Below are 18472 nucleotides of genomic sequence, written 5' to 3'. Positions count from 1 at the left end.
AAGTGTTGTCTTGCATTTGGGGTCTTCAAATGTTTCAAGCTTGGATTTCAGAGATTGCTTTTTGTGTTGCAACCCCTGCTTTCTTGGAGACTGGTTGGATGCTACCTCTCCACGGCTCCACGTGGCTGAAACGTGGAGGCTAACCAAGAGACTTCTACTTAAGTTGAGGACAACCCAGAGGGCTATGGAACGAAAAATGGTAGAGGCAACTTAAGAGATAGAAAGCGTGCAGAGTGGGTCAGAGAAATAACTCAAGTTACCGACATTCTAATGCAAATTAAGAAGAAGAAATGGACATGGGCAGGACATGTAGTGCGAAGGAAGGATAACCGATGGTCACTGAGGGTAACAAACTGGATTCCAAGGGAAGGAAAGCGTAGCAGGGGGCGGCAGAAAGTTAGGTGGGCGGATGAGATTAAGAAGTTCGCAGGGGTCAAGTGGATGCAGCTAGCACAGAACCGGGTAAAGTAGAGAAATATGCGAGAGGCCTTCGCCCTGCAGTGGGTATAATCAGGCTGATGATGATGATGATTCTGCAGTTAATAAAAACTAATTAGTGTTTTTTTATTTATTGGCCCCAGGAGCAAAGCATCAATTCTAAAGTCTTAGATAGTCTTGAAAAACTGCTACCCGCACTGTTTGTATCAAGGTATGATTTCCATAAGTTCATTCACTTGCTTCCAAACTGAGCTACCATGTGACCAGCTGCTCACACAAATCTCTCCCCCATATCAAGGAAAGCCACACCATGAAGAGCACTTCTGACAAAAGCCAATTTTGTTCTTCTAGCCACGTTTCGGGACATAGAAGTGGAATAACTGTCATGCAGACACTTTCTTTATTGGGCTTGTTGCCGTTTAAGATCGTGAAAAAAATTATGCAAATAGCAGACACCTTGGTGCAAATTTGGAAGACGGTTTACTACTTTCTTATTGATACTAATTGCCCTTGAAGCCAATAACTTAAATGTTAACTATGTAGTCTTAATCAATATAAAGTTCTATAATGAAACAGCAGACTAGGCCAGGCACTGTCAATAGCCCACAGCTGGATTATTTCACTGGGCTAGGACACATCAACATTTTGAAAGCTAGGACATCTGGTGCATAACACACTCCATGGCCTCTTTTATTTAGTTGCCTTAACGTTGTAGCCACCTTCTGTTTTAAATAAGTATATCACACAATATGCTTGGGTTTGGTTTTTGGAACTCGAGAATTAAAAGAATGTGTTTTATTGCACAAGCATTTCCCAGATGAAAATAAATTGCATTCACCCGACATCAATATGCTTTCATAAAGCAGCACCGCGAAGAGAGCCCGGTGGAGCAAACATGTAGTAACAAACAGGGCAAACTGCAGCTGATGTAAAAACCTTAATTGCAGGCCTGGGCAATAATTACCCTGCCTCTATTCCCACATAGCAATAGCTATACATGTTTCATGCCGAAATACTCATGTTTTACCTTGCATGTTACCGCACTGAACTGCATGCAAGGAATCAGTCAATTGTGAGTGAGCTGTTTTTCTCTTTGGGTAATGCTGTTGTGTCTGTTTCCATTTCACACCGCTGTCCCATATTGGTGTGGTGGAGGTCGAAAGAAAGCTTGGACTTGTTCACACGTGAGGCTATTCATAGTTAGATCCTCTTCTATAATTTCTCTTTCCCGGGTTGCACTGGTTCAGGCTTTACTACATTTTTTTTTTTTGTAGCCGTTTTCTGTATACATGCCCCAACCGTTATATCATTCCTTTTTGAATGTTTCTTTCAACATTCGTGATTTTAACGCCTGATGTATGTCGCCATTGCAGACTCGTCTTTCATGCTCGCTGCACACGTATACCTTGGCATCAAAGGGACCGGTGCGTGCTTCTTCTGCAACTATAACTCTTTGTTCGGCTGACTTGCGTCCACAAAACAATAAAGAAAAAAGGCTGCGTCAATAGCAGCAGTCGTGCTCGTCAGTCGTCGAACTATGAATGCACGTTGCATTCGGCAGTGCTCATTTTAAATTCGGCACAGAAACATCTAGATAAATCAACGAAGGGATACTGTAAAAGTCAGCAAGTGGACAGACCGAATTATTGCGGCGGCAGCTACCCCAGGTAGCACCGAACATTAGAATAATGTTACAGAATTCTTATCTAAGTTGCTTGAATGTTGCCTAACCGTTCTGTCACATAAAAATAACATTAGTAGAACGTTAAAAAAAAAAAACATTGTATTAATGTTAACGTTTGAATGTTATATAATGTTATACAATGTTTTATGTTGCACTATAAACATTATTTTAATGTTATAAAACAGTTGTTGTTTCAATATTGCCTTCTAAACGTTAAAGTAACATTTGAGTCATAACTATAAAGCATCACAGCATACATATTTCAAGCACTAGTCCCAGCACTTTAGCCCTCTTTCTTCTAGTAGCCACGCTTTTTCAATAACACTTCTTTGTATCTTGAGCTTTGAAATGATACCTGCTGTAGAATGCAAGCGCATCCCTAATATTTTGTTAGAAAGTTTTGCTTATTATCCATTGGCCACTATCACTGATGAAACACCCGTCGGCGATGGATAGAAAAGCTTGACTGATATTTATTCAGAGCCGAGTGTAAGAGTTGCGCTCTATTACGTAGTTGTACTGTATTACAGTTTTTGCGAAGCGTGCAAGCTGTGTACCATTATGAACGGTGGGCCTACATGCTCGTGCACTATTGCTCTACATTTTAGCGAATGTTACATTTATGTTGCATACATGTTAGATTTATATTGTTTAAATGTTTATCAAAACGTTACACATCTTTATTTGGAACGTTGATAAAACATTAGAAAAAAAGGACATTAACAACATCAAAATAACATTCGACTGAAACAAAAATGTAGCATTGCTCTAATATTTCGGTGCTACCTTGGACGAAGCGCGCGAGCAAAAGCCAATTCAAATTTACGGTGATATCCGTGTAATCACTCAACAACTCTACTGAAGCGCAGCTCATTTTGCAGCTAAGAGAGCCGAGGCAAGTGAACTGCGCCGTGATGCCGAAATCGGCAGCACCCTGCCACCCCGCAGCATGGGTTGCATGCCACCTTCTGTCCTTTTGTGTCTTTCTTCCTGTGGTGTTTCTTCAGCGCTATAAAAATCAAGATCATGTACCAACTAACCCGTCAAAAAGTCCTGGTGCCACCTTTGACCTCCGTCTGGTTATTTGACAGAAGGCGCTGCCAGGGCTCGCCAATCAGGACGCTGTAACCGTCCGGTTGACCGGCAGTCGACAAAATTATCGCACAGCACCCCTTCGGCACCACGTCCGCAAGTGGACAGGAAACATGCGGACGGACCGCAGGCTTGCGGAACTGGTCAAATAGCGAGCGGCCTTTACCGCCGCCCTTTTAATTCTTGTTTTTTTTTTTTGTTTTTTTTTCATAAGTTTTCTTTCAGTTAAGTTTTGGGAAATGAAGACGCCTTATACTTCTGGGTGGACACGACCGAATTGTAGACACCTACACCTTACCAGGTCAAGGTCACGTTTTCAAATCATTTTCTTGTAAATTGTAAGTTGATTTATAAGAGAGGAAAGCCTCAGTATCTGTCAGACCTTAGGGGAGGGAGCAAGGTGGGAGGAAAAGTGGTAGAGATCACGTCCCTGGTAGCACCGAACATTAGAATAATGTTATAAAATTGTTATCTAAGCTGCCTGAAGGTTGCCTACCATTCTGCCACATAAAAACAATATTAGTAGAACATTCAATAAAGACATTATGCTAATGCGGACGTTTGAATGTTATTATAATGTTATATAATGTTTCGTGTTGCATCATAAAAATTATTTTAATGTTGCAAGCAAATGTTTTGCAGTATTATGTTCCGAACATTAAAGTAATATTTCAATCATAACTATAAAGCAACATAGCATATTGGGCTCGAGGACATACCGTGGTGCCATCTCTTGGCAGGGCGCGTGACGCATTAAGTGGGATAATCTGCGTTGACTTGCTGTAGGATGTTTTCCTGGGCAGTTTAGTTGAGTGTTGCTATTACGTTCATTTATTTATTTAACATACTCCTCGGTCTGGGTCTGATGAGCTTAACTGGAGGTATTACACTCACTCATTCGGAAGGAAAGCACCGAATCAGCGCGTCGTTGAAGTTGGCTACTGCGACGACGACGCACACCGGCTCCACCATTGCTGTTGCTGCTATGGAAAACAAAAACAACTAAAGCTGTCCCATAACCAGTTAAGCGGTCATTGAATTCAGGTAATAAGAATCCTCTGCTAGAGCAGCGGAGCTGTCAGGGGCCTGACAGCTGCTGAACGCCTTCGAATAGCGCCAGCGGAAACGGCACCGTGCACCTTCTCCATTGAACGGAGCAGACAAGTTGGGCAGTGGGGAAGACGTGAATTAATTTTTATAGCAAGTGTGAAAAAGTGCGCTTCACGCAGCGAATTCTAGTGCATTGACTGCCATCATTGGCCCTCTTGGTTCGGGCGGATATTTGTTTTCCCCGCGCAAAGGTTTCTTGTGGGAACGCTGTGCATTTAGTAGGTAATGTGTACAGGCCACCTTCTACATCTCCTGAATTTTTGAATGAATTGTTGTTATTCCTTAGCTCTCATGTAAATGAGAAACTAGACTAATAATGGCTGGTGACTCCAATTTGCCACATATTAATTGGGAAACTTTATCAATATGTAATGTTGAAATAAGCAATGCGGATAAAACGATAAAAGTTGTGTTTGCGCATAACCTTAAGCAAATAGTGAAGGATTTTACAAAGGTTGCATCAAGGTCCCAGTCATTGTTGGACTTGGTTTTTTTTTTTTTTTTATCTAGTAAAGTGGCAAACCACTCTGTATCTGTCGAGCCGGGTTTATCTGACCACAAGATTATCTATTTGAATGCGCTGTTGAACTCACAAGTCCGTAAAAAATCGCACGTTTCAATACGTGTCAAAGATTACAGCCGGGCAGCTAAGACGTCTATCTTATACGTCTTAGAAGCAAAGTTAAATCAGTTTGCAAAATGCATCACACCGTGAAAGTGTTGAGGAATTTTGGCAACGTTTCAAGGGCACAAAAAAGTATTGTATTGATAAAATAGTTCCTACTCGCTCAAAGAAATCGAAGCGGCTCAGTCCTTGGGTAACTAGAGAGAAAGTTAAAAAGGCTACGAAAGAAAAAAAAAAAAAGGCGGCAGTGCCCAAAAAGAAGCTCAAAACAGCGTTACTAGATTCTAAAAAAAGAAAAAACAAAACGTTCTTCAATCGAAACTAACTTCCTCAAAAGCTCACCGCAAAATTTCTGGCGATATTTTTCAGCGAGGAAGAGCGCTATCGAACAGGTAATGGATGGAGACGATGAGGTAACTGATACAAAGGATATTGCAAACCTAGCTGTTTAATGATTTGTTCCAGTCGGTCTTTAGTAGGGATAAGGATGACAATGAGAGTGATAATACTACAACTTACACGTTGCCATACTCGCTGCATTTGTCAGCAGCTGCTGTCTCTGGACCCGAAGACATCGTGCGGCCGCGGTGAAATACCGATGGAATTCCTTAAACGGTATGCTAAGTGGTTGTCCTATTACTTGCAAATTTTATTTGAGAAGTCATGGCGGGATCATTCTTTACCTAATGACTGGCGCAGCGCAATAGTACTTCCGGTTCTTAAATGTGGTAATCGACTTCTCGTAAAGAACTGTAGACTGGTTCCACACACTTCCGTATGTTGCAAGGTTTTTGAGCCCTAACAGCTAAACAGATCCTCAATTTATTGTAAATAAAGGACCTACATTATATATATATATATTGTGTTCATTCCAGCGGGGTTTTCGGACCGGCGTTTCAACCGTGACGCTGTTGATTGAAACAGTGAACGATTTTTGTAAGGTGATAGACAAACGTCAGCAGGTATGATGTTGTCTGTGTGGATTTCGCGAAGGCTTTCGAAAAGTTCCGCATCATAAACTTCTTCTTAAACTGCGCAGATTAGGAATAAGTGAAAATATAGGTTTCCTTGTCAATAAGTATATAGCGGGTAATATAGATGAATTCTATAGTATTAATGAGAGGGTTGCAGGCATCGTAATTAGGCTTAATGAACGGTCTAAAACTGAAGGTTGTACAGGCCTATGCACCTACATGTAGTTATGATGACCAGGCAGTTAAAAGCTTCTATGAAGATGTAGAATCGGCAATGCGAAAAGTAAAAACGCAGTATACTGTATTAATGGGCGACTTCAGTGCCAAGGTAGGGAAAAAACAGGCAGGAGACAAGGCAGTAGGTGACTATGGCATTGGTTCTAGGAATAGCAGGGGGGAGTTACTAGTTGAATTTGCAGAGCGCAATAACTTACGAATCATGAGTACCTTCTTCAGCAAACGGAAGAACCGGAAATGGACATGGAAAAGTCCTAACGGAGAGACTAAAAATGAAATCGACTTCATAATGTGTTCAACCCCCACCATTGTGCAGGATGTACAGGTAATCGGGAAAGTGCGATGCAGTGACCACAGGATGGCGAGGTCCCGAATTAGCCTAAATCTGAAGAAGGAACGCAATAGATTAGTAAGAAAGAAACCCATCAACGAATTAGCGGTGAGGGGGAGGGCAGAAGAGTTCAGGATCTCGCTACAGAATAGGTATTTAGCTCTAACTGAGGATGGCGACATTACCCTAGAGGCAAGGAACAATAATTTCAGAGATATCATTACTGAGTGCGCGGTAGAAGTAGGCGGTAGGATAGTTAGAGAGGATACCGGTAAGCTGCCTAAGGAGACGAAAGATTTGATTAAGAAACGCCAGAGTATGAAAGCTTCCAATCCAACAGACCAGATCGAATTGGCAGAGATATCAAATCTAATCAATAAGCCCAAGGTGGCCGATATAAGGAAGTATAACATGGAGAAAATTGAGCATGCTGTAAAGAACGGGGGAAGCCTTAAAGCAGTAAAGAAGAAATTGGACATATGTAAAAACCAGATGTATGCGATAAGGGACAAGGCGGGCAACGTCGTCACGAATATGGACAAGATAGTCAAAGTAGCCGAGGAGTTCTATACAGATCTCTAAGTAGCCAAAGTAGTCAGGATCGTAACGAGATTGGCGGTAGAGAAAAACAGTCAGACGTTCCGCCAGTGACGAAGGACGAGGTCAAGAAAGCACTAGAAACTATGAAAAGGGGGAAATCAACTGGAGAGGATCAGATAACTACAGATTTGCTGAAGGACGGGGGGGATATCGTGCTAGAAAAACTGGCCACCCTGTATACGCAGTGCCTGGTGTCATCGACGGTACCGGAACCATGGAAGAATGCAAACATTATCCTCATTCACAAGAAAGGGGACTCTAAGGACCTTACAAATTACAGACCAATCAGCTTACTGTCTGTTACGTATAAGGTATTTACTAAGGTAATCGCTAATAGAATCAGGACAACCTTAGACTGCAATCAAGAAAAGGATCAAGCAGGGTTTCGGAAACGGTACTCTACTATCGATCATATCCATACCATCAATCAGGTGATAGAAAAATGCTCGGAATATAACCAGCCCTTATACGTAGCATTCATTGATTACGAAAAAGCATTCGACTCAGTTGAAACCTCGGCGGTGATGCAGGCATTGCGAAATCAGGGGGTACGTGAAAGTGCTGGAAGATATATATAGTGGCTGCACAGCAACCATAGTTTTGCATAAAGAAAGTAACAAAATTCCCATAAAGAAAGGTGTTAGGCAAGGAGACACAATCTCCCCAGTACTATTCACAGCTTGTTTAGAGGAAGTATTCAGAGACTTGGAATGGGAGCAGTTAGGGATAAGGGTAGATGGAGAATACCTCAGCAATCTGCGATTTGCTGATGACATTGCCTTGCTAAGCAACTAGGGGGATGAACTGCAAATAATGATTGATGACCTAGACAGAAAAAGTAGAAAGGTAGGCTTGAAAATCAATATGCAGAAGACTAAGGTAATGTTCAACAGCCTCAGGAAGGACATTAGGTAGCGAAATACTGGAAGTAGTAGGCGAATATGTCTACTTAGGACAGGTAGTAACCGCAGATCCGGACCACGAAAATGAAATAACAAGAAGAATACGATTGGGATGGAGCGCATTTGGCAAGCACTCGCATATGACTAGCAGCTTACCGGTATCGCTCAAGAGGAAAGTATACAGCAGTTGCATCTTGCCTGTACTCACCTATGGGGCTGAAACGTGGAGGCTAACCAAGAGAGTTCTACTTAAGTTGAGGACAACCCAGAGGGCTATGGAACGAAAAATGGTAGGGGTAACATTAAGAGATAGAAAGCGGGCAGAGTGGGTCAGAGAAATAACTCAAGTTACCGACATTCTAGTGGAAATTAAGAAGAAATGGACATGGGCAGGACATGTAGTGCGAAGAGAGGATAACCGATGGTCACTGAGGGTAACAAACTGGATTCCAAGGGAAGGAAAGCGTAGCAGGGGGCGGCAGAAAGTTAGGTGGGCGGATGAGATTAAGAAGTTCGCAGGGGTCAATGGATGCAGCTAGCACAGAACCGGGTTAAGTGGAGAAATATGGGAGAGGCCTTCGCCCTGCAGCGGGTATAGTCAGGCTGATGATGATGATGAAAATATAGTACTATGGATTCAGGCGTATCTATAGGTAATCGCTGTCAAGTTGTCAAAATAGAAAGTAAACAGAAGCGTGAAGTTCTGTCGGGGGTGCCACAGGGCTCCGTTTTAGGTCCGCTTTTGTTTTTATTATATATAAATGATATTTCTGCTATCGTTGAAACGTCTGTCAGAATGAAACTTTTTACCGATTATTGTTTAATTTACTCTCCTGTAGCTTCCCGAGCAGATCACATGAATATAAACAGGTTTCTTCAGTCGTTAAACTCCTGGTGTCTGTAATGCGGCATGTAAATAAACAACCAAAAATATACTTACACGCATGTAACAAGGAAGCAGAATGTTTATGCCGTTTCAATATAAAAGCAGTTAAAATTATTTAGATGAAGTTTTTCAGATGCTTGGGAGTGACACCAAGGCGTAATCTTTATTGGCGCACCCATATTAAAAATATCTATTTAAAAGCATAGCAGAAATTTAATTTCCTGCAGAGGATGTTGCCGAATGCGACTAGGGCAATTGAATTGATCGCGTACAAGTCGTTCGTGCGGCCAGTCATAGAGTACGCAAGTGCAGTCCACATCAAAAGGGTTTGAAACGAAAATTGGAGAGATTGCAAAGGATTTCAGCACGTTCTAAATACCGCCTCAGTCGCAGAAGTGCTAAAACAGTGTCAGTTAGAATCACTATAAAATAAGAACAATGCAGAAATTGAAACTTTTTTTTTCTGATTATGAATGATAAAGTTAAATTAATAAACAACACTATGTTTCACCTACACCTCTTCTGAAGCGCTGCCCGCGAAAAAAATCACAGTTATTCTTTTTTTCCCGATGCAATAGAAACCTGGAACCAACTGCCAAGCGACGTTGTGGACCAAACAGAAGTAAAAAAAAAAAATTGAGATAGGTGTGAGCACGTTTCTGGAGGATTGCTGTGCAAATCTGTAATTGTGTCGTGTAAAGAATTGCACTTGTATTTGTATATATTTCCCTCCGTGTAATGACCCTCATATAGAGGGTTAACAGTAATACTAAAAAAATAAAAAGTAGCTTTTTTGACGCATACCTAAGCACATCATCACATTGTAATGCACTATATCTCTCTTTCATTTACGTACTCTGCTTATTTGAAATTACTAAAGCACTGCGAACGTTGCCTGAGATAACTCCTCATACATATTGCTGCCCGTGGCGGCAGAAATTTTTTTCACTCCAATTAAACTTTCTTCTCAGCGTCTTCAGTCAGAAGAATGAGACCATCTTTCTTTTGAACGATCTTTTTTTGCTCTAGGAGCGTACTGTTCCGCGAGGACGACAGCATCTTTTTCATCCTGTCAGCAATAGGTCACTTGCTACGCGAGTCATACGCGCAAATTAAAACGCGCGCATCTTTTCTTCTCCCGCTACTACCCACTGAGCACAGAATATCTTGTAGCTGTCTTGATATGTCTATATTGGTCATATACATCTTGAGCTACCAAAGACATCTACAAGACGTCGCTTAGTGCTAGTCTAGAAGACATCATCGGCAAAATGTCTGAAATCTGTCTTGTGAAGAATTTTATGTCTTCAACTACGCAAGACAGTTGATAGCCGGATTACGCAAGATGTCTTTTAGAGTTCTGCTTCAGAAGTCTACCATACTTCCTCGCAAGACGTTTCAGGGTCACATATGCGTCTGTATAGTGCGATATGTACACAATTTAACTGGACGACACTGTTCCGCATACTCGAAGTATAAATTGTCCAAGGTTTGTTCTAGCAATTTTTCAGCTTGCACAATGCTGTATCCAAATGCCTGCGCTTTTGAATTAATTCATGCAATGTATTAAGCATGCAGTCCAATCTCTGAGTTTTCACTATAGCAGTGTAAGCTAGCGATGTATATGCGTGGGATAAAAGCCAGTAGTTCGCACAGAAGAACGATTTACTGCGCCGATGTTAATACAGAACGCCAGCTATGCACGATCCGCCATTCCCAGACTTCGCGCGCCGTGGCCTTTTTGCACCCCTCCTCTTTACAGCCAGATAGAAAATTGTGCGCCAAAATAATTATGCAAGACGCAAGTTGTATTTACCGTTTTGAAACAAATACGTCATAAGTAAGAGTTAAATTTTACTTGTATAGCTTGTTTTATGAATTATATTTCAGATTTCTATTGTTTGTAAAGTTATTGTATCAATGCGCTGCACGGTCGCCGGCCATTTCGTCGTGTCTGGTCGTGTCTGCACGTTGGGACGTTGGTTTGTGAATGTGTTGAAAACGTATCCCGCACAACGGCTGCTACTTCTGGCTTCAAGGCAAGCTTCGCTGGGTGAGAAGATATTGGTTCTTCTAAATGAGTCGCCTAATGGAGCAGTAAAGTGACTGAGTGTTTTCTTTTTCCGACAAAAATGCTGCAAGGATCGCTGTATGCTTCCGCGGGCGCAGGCTGTATGGACGAGCAAGATTGCGCGCGCGGACCGTTTAGTCAGTACGAAAGCGGTGTTTTATGGCGCATCTATAGTTCTGTGCATGCAGGAAGGTTTTGCGCTTGTAATTCGACTCGCCGCGTTTCGTGAACTGCTATTGGCGGCGGAACCTCGCGATGTAATTCTTCAAAATGATCTCGGCAATCCGCCGTCTTTCGTTGATTGCCGCTGGTTCTAACACTTTCCCAAGAAACACAACTGGCCACGAAAGTCTGCATGCTTAGTGTGTCCTTCACTCAGCAAGATACAGAATATATGCACCGTCGAGTGGAAGCCGTGCATTGTCTATGGCAGCCTGCAGAGCTCTATACACGCTAAGTTATGCCGCGGTTGCGAAAAAGAAAAAGAACGATCTCAATAAGCCGCCTTAGAGGCGAGGGTAAGGTGTATTCTGGCCACAGCGACTCTCCCAACTGCTAGCAAAATACTGTCGGCCTGTTCACAGGCACAAGTTGAAACACATGGCGAGATAGGAACGGCGTACATTCTGCAGTGATTTAATTTTAATAGTTCATAAAATGTTTACAGTCGGGCATTACATTGCCACAACAATACCTAGTCTATAGATATGCAGTGATTAAGTGATTTTACATTTTCCTGTAGTCAGAAAGCACAATTTAATTCTTTAAGTTCCTGAACTGCATGCTGTGTGATGTGCTGGTGCTCTATTTGCTTTGGTCCTCAGGTTTTTTTTTTTCTTTTTATTGGCGGAAATGTTTTTTTTTTTTTTTTTTTTAAGAAATTAAGCTTCAGTTCAATTGGTACAGAAGGAAGTCGAAAGCAAATCTTTCGGAGGGACCGCGTAATAAAAAGCCTAGTATAAATGCACAAAAACATATCAATTTCATTTGTTTTCTTGCTTCAGGGCCAATAGACTCTTCCTGTCCAGAACCGGAAAAAGAAAAGAGTACTGAATCTTAACTGACTTTTACGGCATATAGAATGTAGCCATGTTATAATATGGGTTCAGTGTATGCTTTCCGGCCGTCCTCAACAACAAAGCTGTGACTCCACGCAAACCTTTTGATAGCATATGGACTCCTCCCGAAGTGAAAGTGTTTGGCAGCAAAGATGAAATGCCTTCATTTAATTTAATGCCCTTTTTGACATTGCGCTATTGTGTCTGTGTCTGGTGCTCTTGTTTTTTTGTGTCTGTGCGAGTTTTCATGTAAGCAAAACACTTACCCAACAGCTGAGGCAAGTGAGCTATGCATTCCTTTCTTTTTTGCTCTCTGGGAGCATGCTCACTGTTTAAAATATTGCTTTCATTTGTTCTAGGAAAAACTGGTGATGCATACATACATAGGTACCTACATACATAGATACATGCATAGATACATACATAGGTGATGCATCGATGCATAGATATGATACATAGATTTATTTCCTCCCTACATATGTCGAATGAAGCCCTTGGCAAACTCAGAGGCAGAAACCTTACCCAGCATAGAAAGTGACTCTCAATAAAAAAAAAAAAAAAGAAAAAAGGAATGTATAAATCAGGAAAATGGTGATTCTCTTCAGGCGTGTCTGTTGGTGAAGACAAGGAAATGGTTTAGCCTTCGAGGTCATCAAGGAGTTCCTAATATACATATATTATACTCAGCACTATTTTGTGCTGCTAGTGCATGTCTTTGTTAAACATATTTCTATTGTGTACTCAGTACTCTCAACCTTATGTGACATATTTTGAGGTTAAAATCTTATCCCGTAGTGGGATCTGCGCCACTGTTTTGTAGTCAGTGGTTTGCTTTATTAAACTTCACAAGAAATCATTAAAGCGTTGGAACACCTTGCAGGTTGCCACGGCTGCCCCGCAACTATCCTTTTCCTGTCTGTGCTGCAAACACAACTTAGCGATGAGGGCCACGGGACTGAAATCTCACTGGGCAGTCGAGGGCTACTTACTGAAAATATACAGGTATGGTTTGACTTTTTCCTTCTGTTTGGGAGCTCATATACCTAAATCGTGCTTTTGATTTTAATCCTGGCAGGTGTGACATGGAAAGCCTTCAACACCAATGAAACTTAGTTTTGCCGACGTCACAAAATAGTGGTTGGAGTTTGCCTTGTGACCAAGACGAAGTCCTCATCTAAAGGCGCTGCGCAGCCATCATGAACAGTGCCACATTAGCAAGCAACTAGGATCAAGGCACCTTCTGTGCTCAGTTACAACTCAAGATTGCAGCTTTGTAATTTCTCAAAGGTAGGCCTCCCAACATTGACAGAGAGAAGCCTCCCAATCAAGTGACCCACAAAGGAATTCCCCCTTTCATGCCAATAGGTGACCAAAAAGAGGCAGTGTAGCTGGTGTTCAGTATCGACAAAGAAAAAGCTGCCCAGCCTAGTTAGCTATGTACAAGGGCTGGAGTGGTACCATTGTTGAGAGCGATCTGATTGGCAGAAAAGCCTCCTTTGAGGGATATTCGCCCTTTCATTCTTAAATTGTAACTGACTGCAGTAGATGTGATAGCCCCGGCAGTTGTTTTTTTTTTTTTATTTCCATTGCCCTCTAGGGGTTGTACAGAATAACAGATGCACAACCCATGCCAGCTCCCTCATTTTACAATGCTTTCATGCCAGATTGTTGGCAGTGGTATTCAGACCTTGTTTTTTTTTTTTTTCAATGCCTTTTGTCCATGCATAATAACAGGCTATTTAGCATAACACAGTCGCACACAAGACAGAGGACACGACCAGCACTTAGTACAACTGTTCAGCGGAAAGCAGTCGATATACATAGCCTACTCAGGTGATGCGCGCGGGTGCAAGGCAACATGGAAAAAGCACCAATTTTGTCAAACTATGCTTGAGAGAAATTTTTTTTTCAGTCTGATAAGAAAAATCAATTTGCTGCTGATACAGCTGAAACCTGCTTTTTTATATGAAGGGCTTCTAGTGTTTCGTGAGCCGTTACCCACAGTTTTCACAATTGGTGCAAACCCTACAGTGCAAGAGAAGTCGCTCACCTTCATTGTTAATGTCTTTTGCATGTTCCCTAAGTTGGCCATTCACGCATAGTCCTGCCTGTCCAAAATAAGATTTTTCTATATGATAGTAGAATTTTATAGATGGTGGTGCACTTTACGAAATGCTGGCCATGTCTCTTCTGACAGCAGACCTGTTTGCTTTCGTAGCTTATGTGATGGCTTAGCTGAGCAAGCTTTCAGGGAGCAGAGGATACCACCTATATATTAAACAGGTTCAAGCTGTGACAGCGATACTTCGGTTTTTCTTTGAGGCTGAACAGATATTTCTCTCACACCTGCTTTGATAAGATTGGTGCTGTTTTCCTGTTGTCTTGTACATGTGCACATCAGCAGTGAAAGCTATGTGTTGACCTCTTGCACCTGAAAAAACAGTTGTAGTAATTGCATGTGGTGTCTTCTTTCTTGTGTGTGTCTGTGTTACGCTAAATACCTTTTTTTTTGTCTGAAAACCAACAATCTCAGCAGTTAACGTCCTTCTTCTCATACCAGCAGAATGTGAAGAGCAGCACCAGGTGCAACCCTGAATTTTATTCTCTTTTTTTTTTTGCCGTGCCTTTTGTACTCCTCACAGGCTGTTTGCTGCACTACAAAAGGTAAGGGCAGTTTGTGCCATCATGGCTGGTTCATGCTGCCCTTATCTTTTGTAGTGCTGCAAACAGCTTTTGAAATGGAATATAGTGGTTGGTGTGTACAATAACAGGGATGCAAACCTTTTGCTCTTTCCTTTTTTTTCCTTGTGGTGCCTTCTAGTTTTTCTTGTAGAGTGATGTGCGACCCTTACCTGCTTCCTTTTCCTTAGTGCTTTTTAGTTAGGATAGTGGAATGTAACTATGACAGGCATGCAGCCATTGTTTTTTTTTTTCAGTGCATTCTAGTCATGCTAACAGGAACAGCAGCAGTGAAGCAGTCTTGGCTTCTTTTTGTGCAGTGTAGATTTTTTAATGGATTTGATGTCTTGCCTAATGCTCAAGTGTTTATACAGTTTTCACAGGATGTATGCATGACCAGCATTCAGTTGTTGACATGTATGCACATACAGTATTCTGAAATGCAACACTGGTGATGATGGTCCTTTGTGAAAGCACCTTTTTCTGTATGCTAAAGCTTTTTCATTCGAATTTGTCGCTTTGTTTTATTTTGTACAAACATTATGCAGATAGTTCGTTTAACCACTCAACCAGTTTTGTAAACTTTTGCATACCTATCCCAGTTTATTTCTAGTCATTCCTGTTCTTGTTTGGAGTATGGATGTTTTTGTTTTCATTGTTTTTGTTAAGAGATCATTTTAAGCTTGGAGAGAACTGCATTATTATCTTGTCATTTTCATACCACTTGTAGTGTCTAGTTTCTGTGCTTTTAACTTCGTAGTGCATTGTTGAAAAAATCAAATATATGGTTTACACATTTTGTTTCCTAGCACCTTTTGCAGTTATTGCCAAATCTCCCAAAGAGACCTAACGATGGCTGTCCACCGTGCAGTGTGGCATGTTTTGTAACAAAAAATATGTACAGATCTCACCTACTGTTCGCAGTTTCAATGTCTGTGAGAATGAAAGACAATGTGCATCATTTCTTTCATGTCATGTGTTCATGAGTTGGCTCTTTCCGGTGTTTTCTTCCTTGGTACAATATTGGGCTTCAGAGAACCGCATTTTGTCATTTGCATACTGTTGCTTATGGCTTTCTTTGCTTTTAACATATGTGAGATTGTTTAAGTTGCCTATTTGCAATGTATAATGCTGAGGAAATTGAAAAGTTCTGTAGTTTAATCATGTTATTTTCTAGCATTGGGTGAAGTTACTACCAAACTTTCCAAAGAGCCCCTAACTGATGGCCATTAACCGTGAAATGTGGCACGCTTTGTAATAAAAACATACAGTTCTCATTAACTAGACAACAGTTGTAGTGTGTGAGAATTAATGATCTACAATTGTACATCAGTTTAGCTTACATCATAACTGAATGTGTGAAAGAGTACTGTGGGTGTGTGATGGCAATGCAGCTTTAGTTGTAGTAGCATCTGATGGAGGCTATATTTTATGTCTGGCAGTTGGGTTGAAAACCTCTACAAATACATAAACATTTCAGACAGTTTAGCTGGAAATAGCAGTGAATGAATAATTTAGAGCATTGCAGAAGATTCTAGAGCTCATTTTAGACATTCAGAATCTATTTTAATGACTTCTGGATGATGTTTTACAAGACGTTTTGTAGCTTCAAAAAGTGGGTGCATTAGCTGAGCTAGGAGACAGCTACAAGATGCACCAATACATGTATAAAACCGTCTTTTATATCTTGTCAAGGCATCTTGTAAATGTCTATCAGCTTTCTTGGGCACCACTTCAGATGTCTATAAGGTGACTTGTTTATCTTGGGCAAGATGCCTTATAGCTATCTGGTAGACTGACTTCCGTTTAGTATGTTATTTGTCTTCCCGATTTCTAGGAGATATCTTGCAAGACGTCTTGTAGCCTAAATAAGTGGGTGTATTAGCTGAGCCACAAGATCGCTACAAGAAATATCAAGACATCTGGCAATGTCTTAGATATCTTGTCGAGACATATTATATACGTTTAGTAGCCATCTCAGAGGTCTACTGAGACATCTATCAGGCATCTTGCTTGTCTCGGCAAGACAGTTTATAGCCGTCTCATAGATGGGTTGGTGTTCACTGGGTAGCTGAACTGTTCAGCGCTAACTCATGCATGGACAAAAAATCTTGCTCGCTGAAATGTCTGCTGCACATATGAGAATGATCACTCGCTTCTTCGACCATTCAAATGTTGAATAAGGAAGATTCCATGAACTTATTTTTCGGGTAGCAATGGGAGCCTACCCCGGGTTTCGTCGCGTACGTCCGGGTACCGAGCAATGACGTAGCGTGGCAATAGCTTAAATAAACTTAAGCAACCTCAGCAACGATGTAAGATCAAAAAAATGGAATGCTGGCACTCGTTTCAATCAAAACTATACAGAAATAAATGCGACTATTAGCTTTTAAAACGCAAAAATTCAATCGAACGTCTGCTTCAAGCAGCAGCAAGAGGAATCACGTGATCCCATTTGCTCCCATAGGTCGATGCTAGCGCCGTTCGCTCCAGTGGTGGCGCTCATGTCCAATATATACTTCAAACAGTAAGTCCCAGCACGTTTGCCCTTTTTCTTGCAGCAACCATGTTTTCAAGAAAACTTCTTTGCAACTAGAGATTTGAGATGATGCTCATCGTAGAATGCAAGCACAGCCCTAATATTTGTAAGAAATGTTTGCTTATCACCCATTCGCCACTGTCACTCATGGAACATCCGTCGGCGATGGATATAAAAGCTTGACTCTATAATATTTGTTGAGAGGTGAGTGTAGGAGTTGTGCTGCATTATGGAGCGGCTGTACTGTATATTGTGGTCTTTGCAAAGTGTGCAAGCTGTGTATACCATCACGAGAGGTGGTCATACATCCTCGGGGGTAAGGTTGCTCTACATTTTCACTAATGTTACATTTATGTTGTACACATATTAGATTCGTATTGTTTAAATGCTTATATGGAAACATAACAACCTTTATGTCTAACGTTGCTAAAAATGAGCAAAAAATAAGACATTACCAACATCAAAACAATGTTTTACTGAAAGAAAATATAACATTGATCTAATATTTCAGTGCTACCTGGGGTAGTGGAGGGCTACGGAGTAATTTTGACCACCTGGGGGCCTTTAACGTGCGCTGATATCGCAGAACACAAGGCTTCCTGTCCTTTTAAGTTAAATTTTGGGGAAAAGAAGGTGCTGCGTACTTTTGGTAGACGCCAAGATATTGTCGACACTAACATTTAATTCGGTCAATTTCATATGAAGGTAAAATTTAGCGCCACGCGAAGACCGACTCTACGTAGCGTATAGTGAAGCTTTCGCTTCGATTCAAAGTCGTTTGAAAGTCAAATTATCAGGCGCGCGAAGCGCGGCTCTACCTAGCGTAATGAGGCTTTTGCTTCAAAACTCAGGGGCCGCATTTCGACTAGCATAGCTTCGGAACATGCGTTATCACTGCACAGAAATAACCAGGTATTGGTGATAACCGCGTTTCCTGGGGTTTCCGGAGAGGTGCGTGGTGTGCTCGCTAACGGAGTGGTTAGCAGGTGAGCTGCAGATGAAGCGCGATAATAGAAACACCCGGCTACACAGCCGAGCACCTGTGAAGCGGCTACGCTTTGAAGGCATACCATAAAGTAATATATATATATATATATATATATATATACATACAGTCTCGGAGTGCGAGTCAAACCTTTTTTTTATTATTATTATTATTATTATTATTCATATATATATATGAGGACACTCGACGCCATTTGCGGCCTAGCTCGAGATTCCAAGGCTCCGCCAGACGGCGTTGCAC

The sequence above is a fragment of the Amblyomma maculatum genome, chromosome 1 (assembly GCF_055883805.1).
Source record: "Amblyomma maculatum isolate TAMU_Amacu chromosome 1, ASM5588380v1, whole genome shotgun sequence".
NCBI lineage: Eukaryota > Metazoa > Arthropoda > Arachnida > Ixodida > Ixodidae > Amblyomma > Amblyomma maculatum.
Note: the sequence above shows the minus strand (reverse complement) of the source record.